Consider the following 13,542-nt stretch of genomic DNA (forward strand, 5'->3'; position numbering starts at 1 on the left):
ATTCATCAAAATCAATAATATAGAAAAAATAATTTTCAAGAAGAAAAATGTTCTTCTCTTTTAGTTGCTTCAATTCATGTAATTTATTTCATTCAAGCATGCCTCCCTTTTTTTTTTATGTCAAATAAAAACATGTATCATGTTTAAAACCGAAAGTGCTAGATTTATTATGACAAGGATCAATAAGGCACTTTCATTATGGTAAAAAGAAAATCGATAATCTGTAAATTACAAGATTCATTATGCATAATTTTAAAAATCTTATGCATAGAACAAAATCATCAATCATGATATCAAGACATTTATCATTTAAAGCATTCATGATTCACATCATATGCAATACATCACATATATTATCATAATAAAAGGCATAAGTATTGCATGCATCATTCCAAATTATAAATATTTCAAATCATAATGGTATTAATTTGTCAAATTGCATCCTACCATGCATGATCATAACTTTTCATTTGTATGCATCAAAATAATCTCAAGAGTATTTCATGCATGATTTTATATCACCAAAAAAGGAATATCAAGAAGAAAATAATTGGTGATGCGATAAACATTTCATGAATTTAAGGAATTACATAAAAATTTTATCATGAAGGATTAGAACATGTGAATACTAGAAGACATGATTTCTTTTTGAAAAACCTACTCATTAATAATCAAAAGAAAATCTTAGGAGATCGATTAATGAAAAATCTTGATTCATAATAAATCTTCATTTGTAAATATCACGGAATCAAGATCATGATTTTAGATAAAACTCATTCAAATTCAAATCGTCTAAATCATCAAAATCTCAACATTTCTTTCAAGAGATTCAAAATGACATAAATAATTTTATTGGTCTCTTAGGTATAAATCAATAAGATAGAGAAAAAGAAAATTTTCAATAAAAAATCTTTCCTCCTTTTGTTTCAACTTATTGATTGATTCCATGCATGCATCTCCTTTTCTTTCAAATCCATGCATCATCGTTTTAAAACAAAAAAAAATCAAAGATCATCAAGATAAAAAAGTGCAACACATAATTCAAAAAAAAATGATTTCAACTCATTACTTCAAGTCAAATCAATATCATGATTTTGATATAACTCATTTGTAATTCAAATCATCAAACCAAAATCATTTTCAAGGGATTCATATAAATCAACAAGATAGAGAAAAATAATTTTCAAGAACAATGCTTTTCTCTTTTTAGTTATTTAAATTCATGTCATTTATGCTAGATAAAAATGTGCATCAACATTTAGGATCGAAAAATGAATTTTGTCATAAAAACCATCAAGACCAAAAAATCATCATGTATAACTTTACAATCTCATGCATAAAATCATCAAATCATAGCATCAAAACTTTCAATAGTTTCATTACAACATCAAGTAAGGTTTTATTGAACATAATTTTGAATGATTCTTATAGATATTTAAAATTTCTTTAGTTTTACTTTATATGATTGACTTTATATTAGCATGCTTCAAATTTTTGTTCTTATGTCAAAACTATACATCATGTTTGAAAACCAAAGATAAGGTTCATAAAAAAAATCATAAAACCTTCCATTCAAAAGTCATGCATCGACATTGAAAATCAATATGGAAATCGTCAAAGTACAAATTCTTGCTTCTCAAGCACATATATAAGATTAATCTTACTAGGTGTATAAGCATTATATTTATATCTAACATTTTATTGCATTAACATAACACAAGCAATTTTCAAGAAAATTAATCCTAAACTAAATTAAAAATAACTCAAGAAAGTATTATGTAATTTCGAAATGAATTAGTGGGATTTTGATTACCTCATTGTTGAAAGAGGGTGAGGCATAGTTTGCCACCTCGCCTTTCTTGATTTTCTCCTCGTCTTCGGAAGAGCTCAATTCATCCCAACTTTTGTTCTTCTTGCGTTCAAAGCAAGTAATTCCATTCTTTTTGCTTTTTAATTTTTGTTTCATTTGTAGTTTAAGTTCACCATCACTTGAGCTTATGCTCGAGTGGTATTCATGTGTTCTATGTCCCAAATCCTTCCTATCATTTGGAAGGTTGTTCTCGAGTTTCTTTTTTGCCACATTGTTCATTTCATAGGTCATTAGAGACCCAATAAGTTCTTCGAGAGGGAATGTTTTAAGGTCCTTGGCCTCTTGAATGGCCGTAACTTTTGGATCCCAACTTTTTGGAAGGGATTTTAAGATTTTAGTGACTAGTTCAAAATTAGAAAAACTTTTACCAAGAGCTTTGAGTCCATTGATGACATCCGTGAACCGGGTGTACATGTCTCCGATGGACTCACTTGGTTTCATCCGGAAAAGTTCATAAGAATGCACAAGGATGTTGATTTTGGACTCTTTCACTCGGCTAGTGCCTTCATGAGTGACCTCAAGAGTTCTCCAAATATCAAAAGCCGAATCACACATTGAAACACGATTAAATTCATTTTTGTCTAGTGCACAAAACAAGGCATTCATAGCCTTTGCATTTAAAGCAAAAACCTTCTTCTCCGATTCATTCCATTCGCTCATCGGAAGAGAAGATTTTTGAAATCCATTCTCGACAATAGACCAAAGCTCAAAGTCCATAGAAATGAGGAAGATTCTCATGCGAGTCTTCCAATATGTGTAATCCGACCCATTAAACAAAGGTGGTCGTGCAATAGAATGGCCCTCTTGCATGCCGGAATAAGCCATCTCTCTTGGGTATTAAACCAAATATGAGAGATAACCTTGCTCTGATACCACTTGTTAGGATCGGAGCGGCACTAAGAGGGGGGGGTGAATTAGTGCAGCGGATTAAAACTTCGATTTTAACAAAATCTTTCGTACGTTAAGAATGAAACTTGAGAAATTTAACTTGAAGGCGTATTCTTAAAGTTGCGCAGCAAGAGTAATAAGGAACTAAAGCAGTAAGAAGATTTGCAGTAATGTAAATGACAATAATAAAAAGCAAACCAGAGATTACGCCGATTTTTAGAGTGGTTCGGTCAAATGACCTACTCCACTTGCGAGGCCCCTCTTCGATGAGGCTCCCACCTTCCACTAGCAAGTCTCTTGAAATGGAAGGGTAAACACCCCTCTTACAACCTTTTACAAGCAGCTCAACCTCTTACAAATTTTCAATAAGAAAGAAGGAGGAGAACTCTCTAGCAAATTGAAAACAAGGCTTGCTAAGACTTTCTAAGACTTTTCTCTCAATCAAAATGCTTCTCAAAAGTTGTAACCTCAGCTGAGATTTGAGGGGTATTTATAGGCCTCAAGAGGATTCAAATTTTGGGCTCCAAAATTTGAATTCTCTTAGGGTTCCCGGTGCTGGCGGTTCCACCGCCCAGCCAGGCGGTGCCACCGCCCAGGGCTCGGGTGCTGGGCGGTGCCACCGCCCAGCCAGGAGGTGTCACCGCTTGGCTCTCGGGTGGTGGGCGGTGCCACCGCCCAGCTAGGCGGTGCCACCGCCTACAGTGTTTTCAGCCCGACTACAGTGTTTTCAGCCCGACTACAGTGTTTTCAGCCACTTGTTGGGCTTCAATCTTGGCTCTCTAGTTCGCTGGTTTAGCCTAAACCAACTCTGACTTTGGGCCCAGTTGGCCCCTAACCAGGATATAGGATTATCTCTTAATCCTAATCCTAATTACAAGTGGACTACATAACCAAAACACATCCTAAGCAAATTTTCAACCGCGAACGTCGAGTCTTGTTCTGGCGAGCTTTCCGACGAACTTTCTGCCGACGGGCTTCTAGCAAGCTCCCGAACTTGTGATGACTTTAATGAGTAGCCGAGCCTTCTCGGTGATCTCCGTGAACCTCCGACGATCTCTTCGGCGAACTTCCGAAAATTCCGACAGGTTCCCGATTTCTTCTCGGTTGGTTCTGGCAGCATCTCCGACGATTCTTCGGACTCTTAAACGTCCATCGAACTTGACTCCGGTATTCTCGCTTTGTGTTTTTTGGTTATCGTAGTTAATCCTGCACACACAAGCAAACACTCTACTCCGATCTAGACAATTATTATAACGCAAATTGACATTCTGTTGCCCGGCACGTCATTGGTTGGCGCTTCATCCGATTCTTCGGTGCATCGTCCTCTCTTGCAGCTTGTTGCCCAATCGGCGGTTGACCTCCGCAACCCCGATATCCTTGGCGCAATTTCGCTCTCCTTGGCCCGATGCCCGACGCCCGAAGCCTTCTGCCATCCAATATCCTGACGTGATCTCCTCCGACGCAACGTCAATTCCTCCTGCGTTAATTGTCTAATCCTGATCGAGTAGACCTGTATCACTCAAAATGTAGTCAAACATTTAAACACAATCAATTAGTTTCATCATCAAAATCCGAGATTCAACAATATCCACTAACTATCAAATATGAAATGAAAATAATATTTTTGATAATAGAGAAAATTAAATATTATGCATCAAATGCAATAATAGCTATACTAGGCAGATGTAGGGTGACCTCGCCAATAGTCACTATAACAACTTTTGCTTCATTGCCTATCTTGAGGTTCATCTCATCTCTCGCCAATCTCTTAGGTCTTGCTAAAACATACAATGAATTACAGATGTGATAACTACTACTTGTATCTAATACCCATGTGTTATCATAAGATTTTGATAAATTGAGACTAATCATGAATTTACCTAAAGCTTTTCCAAGCTTCTATTTTACCCTCTCTGCAAGGTATTCTTTGCAGTTCTTCTTCTAGTGCCCATCTTTACCATAGTGGAAACACTAGCCTTTGTCTTTTATCGGGTCTTTCTTAGCAACTTTTACTTTACCCAGTCTGCCCTTGCCCTTGCCCTTCTTAAGGGACTTTTTTGCCTTCCTTTTTTTTTTATCTCACTAGCATAGAAAACGGGCTTCTCTTTCTTGATGGTGCTCGTTGCCTCCCTTAACATATTGAGGAGCTCAAGGAGAGTCACTTCAAGTTTGTTCATATAAAAATTTATTATGAAGTGAGAAAATGAATCTAGTAGGGACTGAAGCATAAGGTCCACACATAGGTCATCCTCTAGGACCATTCCTAGACCCATGAGTTTCTCTATCCACATAATCATCTTTAGGACATGGTTTTGAACTGGTGTCTCCTCAGTCATCCTAGCATGGAAGAGACTATTGGATCTCTTATATCACTAAGTCCTTCCATATTCCTCAAATAATTTATAGAGATGCAGGAGAATGGATTTGGCATCCATCTTTTTATGTTCTCTATAACTCAGGAGTCATGGAGTCGAACATGTAATACTGAGCAAGAGAGGAGTCATCTATGTATTTCACCTAGCGATCAATCTCATCTTCGCTTTCCCCTTCCTCCGGCGTAAGCATCACTATATTAAGAACGTATGTGATTTTCTCCGTAATGAAAACAATTCTTAGGTTACAGAGTCAATACATATAATTTGGACCAATGAGGTGGTTGACATCAAGTATGTTACGTAAGAGATTCGAAAGCAATATTTTTCTAAAAATAAAGATATAGTAGAAATAAATAACATGCAGATTTTAAAAAAATAATAATTAAGATAAGAACTTCTATCTTAATCTGCTCTGATTATTTTCTCATGAAACACAACTCCTATATGAATCGGAGACCCCCCGATAGATCTCTAGTGGGGATCGAGATCCAATCGGCATTTTAAGGTAACATCAAGGAACACGACCAATCATGCTAAGCCCGTAAAGGTAGGCAACTCTTTCCAATCATAACTCTTTATGATTCCCGTCTTGTTCGGCCTCCGAACCACCATGGCCCAAAGGACTCGACCAACCATAAGATTCGATTAAGTCATCACCATCGTTACAAGATGAGTCTGATTCAATGATATATCCTAGATGGACTCCACCATGCATACCATGTCCTTATGTCACTAGTGACATCTCTATGTCATAGGCAAGATATTGAATCATGATATAGGTGAGCCTCGAGGGACTCGACCAACTCAACCTATATCAGGAATTAATTCCTACCTAATGATGGAAGGCCATATGGGTCAATCTAATTACCTCACATTTACCGACTTAATATTATCGAGAGAGAAGATTTTGACTTTGTCTCCGATGAAGTGTCACATGTGTTAGGATCAAGATTGCACAAAGAGGGGGGGGGGGGTGAATTAGTTCAGCGGATAAAATTGTCAGTTTTGAAAAATCTTTTCGTACATTGAAAACTAAACTCGGAAATGCTTAACTTTGAAGGTGAAGTAAGAGCATAAAGATAGCTTGAAGTAAAGATAAATTACACAAATGTAAATGCAAACCAAATTTTAGAGTGGTTCGGTCAACGTGACCTACATCCACTTTCGGCTTCCTCCTCCGACGATATCACCGGCGTCCACTAGAGGCCTTCCTTCAATAGGCGAAGGCCAATCACCTTTTACACCCCTCTTCTTCTTTTACCGGGTTTAGGAGATAACCCTTACAAGCACTCACTCTCCTCTCTAAACAGAAATCTAAGTTTAAGCTAGAGGAGAGAATGCACTTATGATCGCAGTAGTGTTTTCTCTCTTTTAATCTCTCTGTGCTTGTCTATTTTACCCAGGGATGAGAGGGGTATTTATAGGCTTCAAGTTGATTCAAACTTGGAGCCTAAAACTTTCCCTCCCCGGGTTCCCCGGGCACGAGCGGTACTACCACCAACGCTGGGCGGTACCACCGCCCAGTGTCAGTTTGACGCTGACACTACCCTAGGGGGTATCACTGCCCAGGTCTAGCGGTACCACCACCTGGGGTGCAGTGCTAGGCGGTACCACCGCCTGACATAGCCTCGAAAACTATGCCACGACGGTAAGACTTCTTGGGGCATTGTTTGGGCTTCTTATTGAGCCCAACACAGTTCTTACATGGGCCTAGCTAGCCCCTAATTGGGTTGGTCCAAATCCAAATCTAAACCCAATTACGTGATAACTACGAAATCTAAGACATAATCTGAGCTAAACAAGTCCGTAAGTCTATTCTTCCGACGAGCTTCCGGCCATCTTCCAGCGAACTTCCAACAATCTCTTGGCAATGTTTTGACGGACTCCTGGCAAGCTCCTGGACTTCACGATGATCTTCTTGGCAAGTTCCGATGAGCTTCTCTAGCAAGCTCTGAGGCTTCTTGGCTAGTTCCTCTAGAACTTTCGACGAGCTCTCGAACTCCCAACATGATCACGTCCTTGACTTCGGGACTTCATTTTACTTCATTCCTTACTATCGTAGTTAATCCTGCATATATAAAACATACTTTAATCTAAACAATTAATACTAAGCATTAATCAAGTTGTTTGGCATGTCATTGGTCTCTCAACGCTTTGTCCGATTCTTCGATGCATCGTCCTCTCTTGTGACCTATTGTCTAATCGGCCAGTTGACTCCACAAATCCAATATCCTTGGCGCAATATCTGCTCTTCTTGGCCCGATGCCCGAATCCACGACCCAAAACCTTCTATCGATACGTCGACCGATCCACTAGTCCGACGTTCAATCTTCTGACATATTCTCCTCCGGCACAACTTGATTTTTCCTGCTTTAATTGTCTCATTCTGATCGAAGCATCCTACGTCACTCAAAACACAGATTAAAACATAAACAATTATCAATTGGTTTCATCATCAAAATATGAGATTCAACAATCTCCCCTTTTTTTATGATGGCAACCAATTGATGACGGAGTTAACCTTAACTCTCGGAGTTTAAACAAACTCCCCCTATCAATATGTCATATTGATAGAAACTCTTGGATTCAAAAATCTAAGCAACATGTTACCATAAACTTATGCATAACATGTCATCATACTTCTCCCACTTTGTCATCAACAAAAAGGAGAAATCCAATTCTCATGTGTTTGGAATACAAGTTCAATTTATTGCATGAAAAATATAGTATCAAGTTTTATCATCATGCAATTTGTTAGCTAGAAAATTTAGCAAGTGTTACATCATGCTTAGAACATTCAAGCTATCAAGTTGTAGATATGTAAGGTAGTAAGATAGCAAGTTTATAACATACAAGCTAGCAAATTTAAAGATGTGCAAGTTGGCATATTTGCTTTTCTTTGCGATGTGCAAGATAGCATATTTTTGCATCTTCTTGAGATTTCAAGCTAGCAATTCTTGGTGATGTTCAAGATGGCAATTTCTTCTCTTTTGAGAAGTGCAATTATTTTTGCTTCTTTTGCAAAAACGCAAGCTAACAAAATGTTACATTATGGAAGCCAACAATTTGAGATGTTCAAGAGGCAAGTTCTTTCTTCTCTTTTGAGAAATGTAATTTTTGCTTTCTTCTTGAATTGTGTGAGCTAGCATCTTTTATCTCCCCCTTTGTCATTGTCAAAAAGAATGGAAGACCTTTTATATCAATTTTCAGATTATGACAAAGGTAATTAATTATTATTATTTCAAAATTCCATAATTGAGATAAACCTTGAATTCAAATTAAAACAATTTTAATCATGATTCACATCATATGCAATACATCACATACATCATAATAAAAAGCATAAGAATTGCATACATCATTCCAAATCATAAATATTTCACATCATGATGGTATCAATTTTGTCAAATTATATCCTACCATGTATGATCAAAACTTATCCCCATTTTATCATCGTAAACAAGAAAGAAGAAGGGAAGAACATAATGGTGTAAATTATTTCAATCATTTCAAAACATTCATGTCATAAATACAAAGAAATCATGTCATCAAAGATAAGACCACTTGAATTACAAATGATGATTTATTTCAACAAATCTCCTTAATTTTTATAAATGTAAGAAAGAAATATAGGAGATCAAATATTATAGTATCTTGATTCTTGCATAAGAAATCTTAAAGTCATAAATTTTGAAAATTCAAGATAAGTTTTATTCAAATTCAAATCGTCAAAGCAAAATCATTTTCAAGAGATTCATAAATAATGAACATAAATTGTAAATATCAACAGACATATTATGATTCTTTTTTAATAACTCAAATAGTGAAAAGAAAGAATCATGGTAAACAGTCTTGATTTATAAAAAGAATTTTCAAGTTATAATTCTAAGAAATTAAAATAAAAATCATGATTAGATGAAACTCATTCAAATCATCAAAATCAATTTCATGGTTCACAAAATTCATAAATAAATTCATGATTTTAAATCTAATAATATATTTTCCTTTTTATGTGATACATTTTAAGTGATTGATTTCATATAAGCATGCTCAAGTTTTTTGTATGAAACCCATACATCATAGTTTAAAATCGAAAGAGCAAATATCATCATGAAAATCATCAAGATAAAATAATCATAAAAATCATCATATATAACTTTGAAATCTTATGCATAAAATCATCAATCATGGAATCAAAACATTTAATATTTTCATTACATCATTATGCATTATTTCAAATCAAACATGATTTCATTTAATCAAAATCAAGAAATAATATGGAAATCAACATGATACACACATTTATTTTCAAAACATTCATCATAAGTCATACAAGCTAAAGAAACCATTAAACATAAAGCATATTCATCAATCATGGTTTCATTAGGCATAAGACATTTTCAAACAAAATCATTTTATTATTAAACATGAAATTTTAATTATCATTTTTTAAATTACTAGCATGATCCTAATTTTTTACATCTTCATTACATTTTTAAACAAGCAATTTAAAAAAAAATAATTCTAAATTAAATTAAAAATGCATCATGAAAAGCATCATTAATTTCGAAGTAAGCTAAGAGCATTTTGATTACCTCATCGTCGAAAGTCGTTAAGGTGTAGTTTGCCACCTCGCCTTTGTTGATTTTCTCCTTGTCTTTGGAGGAGCTCGATTCATACCAATTTTTGTTTTTCTTTTTACGTTCAAAGCAAATAGTTGCGTTCTTTTTGTTCTTAAATTTTTGTTTCATTAACTTTTTAAATTTTTTAGTGAGTTCAAGTTCACCATCACTTGAGTTTATGCTCGAGTGGTCTTCAATTGTTCTATGTCTCAAATCCTTCGTGTTCTTTGGAATATGTCTCTCAAGTTCTTTACGTGCATTGCACGTCATTTTATAGGTCATCAAGGACCCTATTAGTTCTTCGATTGGAAATTGGTTCAAGTTTTTCAATTCTTGAATAGCAGTTATTTTTGAATCCTAACTCTTATCAAGAGAACGCAAAATTTTATTTACAAGTTCAAAATCCGAAAAATATTTACCAAGAGCATTTAAACCATTGACGACATTTGTAAAACGGGTGTACGTGTCAACAATGGTTTCACTCGGCTTCATTCAAAAAAGCTCAAAATCATATATTAAAAAATTAATTTTTGAATCTTTAACTTTGCTAGTTCCTTCATGTGTGATTTCAAGAGTGCACCAAATATTGAAAGTCGTTTCGCATATAGAAACCCGATTAAACTCGTTTTTGTCTAAGGCGCAAAATAAGGCATTCATAGCCTTTGCATTCAGATAAAAAGCCTTCTTCTCTAAATCATTCCAATCTTTCATTGGAAGAGAAGACCTTTTAAAACTGTTTTTGACCAAATTGCATAAATTTAAATCAATAGAAAGCAAGTAAACTCTCATTCGAGTTTTCCAATAAGTGTAGTCTGTCCCATTGAAAAAGGAAGGACGAATGAGAGAGTGACCCTCTTGAAAGCCGAAAAGAGCTATTTCTCTTGGGTGTTAAACCAACTGAGAAATCATGAGGCTCCAATACCAATTGTTAGGATCAAGAGCGCACTAAGAGGGGGGGGTGAATTATTGCAGCGGATAAAAATATCGGTTTCAGAAAATATTTTCGTACGTTGAAAACCAAACTCGGAAATGGTTAACTTTGAAGGCAAAGTAAGAGCGTAAAGATAGCTTGAAGTAAAGATAAATTGCACAAATGTAAATGCAAACCAAATTTTAGAGTGGTTTGGTCAACGTGACCTACATCCACTTTCGGCGTTCTCCTCGGACGAGATCACCAGTGTCCACTAGAGGCCTTCCTTAAATAGGCGAAGTCCAATCACCTTTTGCACCCCTCTTCTCCTTTTACCGGGTTTAGGAGATAACCCTTACAAGCACTCACTCTCCTCTCTAAATAGAAATCTAAGTTTAAGCTAGAGGAGAGAATGCACTTATGATCGCAATAGTGTTTTCTCTCTTTTAATCTCTCTGTGCTTGTCTACTTTACCCAGGGATGAGAGGGGTATTTATAGTCTTCAAGTTGATTCAAACTTAGAGCCTAAAACTTTCCCTTCCTAGGTTCCCCGGGCACGGGCGGTACTACCGCCTGCGCTGGGCGGTACCATCACCTAGTGTCAGTTTGACGCTGACACTGCCCTGGGGGGTATCACTGCCCAGGTCTAGTGGTACCACCACTTGGGGTGCAGTGCTAGGTGGTACCATCACCTAGACTGTGGTACCACTAACTGGCACCCAGCCAGGGGCAATACAATCGCCCAGACTAGCGTTACCACCACTTGACACAGCCTCGAAGACTGTGCCACGACAGTGAGACTTCTTGGGGCACTATTTGGGCTTCTTATTAGGCCCAACATAGTTCTTACATGGGCCTAGCTAGCCCCTAATTGGGTTGGCCTAAATCCAAACCCAATTACGTGCTAACTATAAAATCTAAGATATAATCTAAGATAAACAACTCTATAAGTCTATTCTTCCGGCGATCTTCCGACGAACTTCCGACGATCTCTCGGCAATGTTCCGGCGGACTCCCGGAAAGCTCTTAGACTTCATGACGATCTTCTTGGCGAGTTCCAATGAGCTTCTCTGACAAGCTCCGAGACTTCTTGGTTGGTTCCTCTAGAAATTTCGACGAGAGTATGGACTTCCGACGAGCGTCCGAACTTCCGACGAGCTCTCGAACTCTTAACATAATCGCGTTCTTGACTCCGGGACATCATTTTGCTTCATGCCTTACTATCGTAGTTAATCCTGCACATGTAAAACACACTTCGATCTAGACAATTAATACTAAGCATTAATCAAGTTGTCCAGCATGTCATTGGTCCCTCGACGCTTCGCCCGATTCTTCGGCGCATCGTCCTCTCTTGCGACTTATTGCCCAATCGGCCAGTTGACTTCGCAACTCCGATATCCTTGGCACAATATCCACTCTTCTTGGCCCGATGCCTGAATCCATGACCCAAAACCTTCTGTTAATACGTCGACTGATCCACCGGTCCAACGTCCAATCTTCTGACATTCTCCTCCGGCACAACTTGATTTTTCCTGCTTTAATTGTCTCATTCTGATCGAAGCATCATGCCTCACTCAAAACGTAGATTAAAATATAAATAATTATCAATTGGTTTCATCATTAAAATACAATATTCAACAACATGTTAGGATCGAATCGGCACTAAGAGGGGAGGGTGAATTAGTGCTTACGATAAAAACATCGATTTTGAAAATCTTTGAATAATAAAAACTGGTATCATAAAGATGTTAACTTGAAACACATTCATAAGCAAGTAAATGAAAGTGAGAAATCATTTTGCAATTAAATTGAAAAGCTTAAGCTAAATGCAAATCAGATTTTTATAATGGTTCGGTCATTGTGACCTACATCCACTCTCGATTCCTCTTCCATCGAGGCCACCGACATACACTAATGATCTTTTTTCAATGGACACAGATCAATTACCCTTATAACTCTATTTTCTTTTTGATAGGTTCAGGAGATAACCTTTACACCCCCACTACCTCCTCTCTTAAACTTCACCAACACTTAGAGCTTGAGAGGAGTTCTCACAAGATTACAATAGTGTTTTTCTTTCTTTTTGTTCGTAGTTCTTATGTGTTCTGAGTAGGTATAGGAGGGGTATTTATAAGCCTCAAATAGATTCAAACTTGGAGCCTAAAAGTATCTCATCCCCGATTTTTAGGTACTAGTGGTACCACCGCTTGTGCTAGGCGGTACCACCACCCAGTCTAGCGGTACCATCGCCTAACACAGTCTGGGAGATTATGTCTAGGTAGTACCATTGCCTAGGCTAGCGGTACCACCGCTTGACATAGTCTTGGATACTATGACTCAGTGACACCACCTGACCCAACTTTTGGGTCTGAATGGCCTTTTCTTTTGGCCCAAAATAGCCCCAATTCGGGCCTAGTTGGCCCCTATTTAAGTTGGCCTAATTACGTTATAAACCAACCTAATTATAACTAAAACTACTTTGATCTAGATAAATTATTACAAGAAAGAATACTAAGTTGTCCGGCATGTCATTAGTTCATCCAGCGCTTCGTTTGACCCTTCGGCGCATCGTCCTCTCCTTTGGCGTATTGCCTAATCGGCATGTCGCCTTCTCGCAACATCTGATCTCCTTGGCGCAATGTTCGATCTTCTTGGCTCAATACCTGAATTCACAGCACGAAGCCTTCTGCTGACACGTTGATTGACCCTCTAGCCCGACATTCAATCTTCTAACATGTTCAACTCCGATCCAACATCCGATTCCTCCTACTTTAATTAATTTACCTCTCTTAATCGAAGCTAGTCCTGCGTCACTCAAAACGCAAATTAGATCATAATATTATCAATTGATTTTATTATCAAAATTTGAGATTTAAC

The sequence above is a fragment of the Musa acuminata genome, chromosome BXJ2-5, assembly GCF_036884655.1.
Source record: "Musa acuminata AAA Group cultivar baxijiao chromosome BXJ2-5, Cavendish_Baxijiao_AAA, whole genome shotgun sequence".
NCBI classification, from domain to species: Eukaryota; Viridiplantae; Streptophyta; class Magnoliopsida; order Zingiberales; family Musaceae; genus Musa; species Musa acuminata.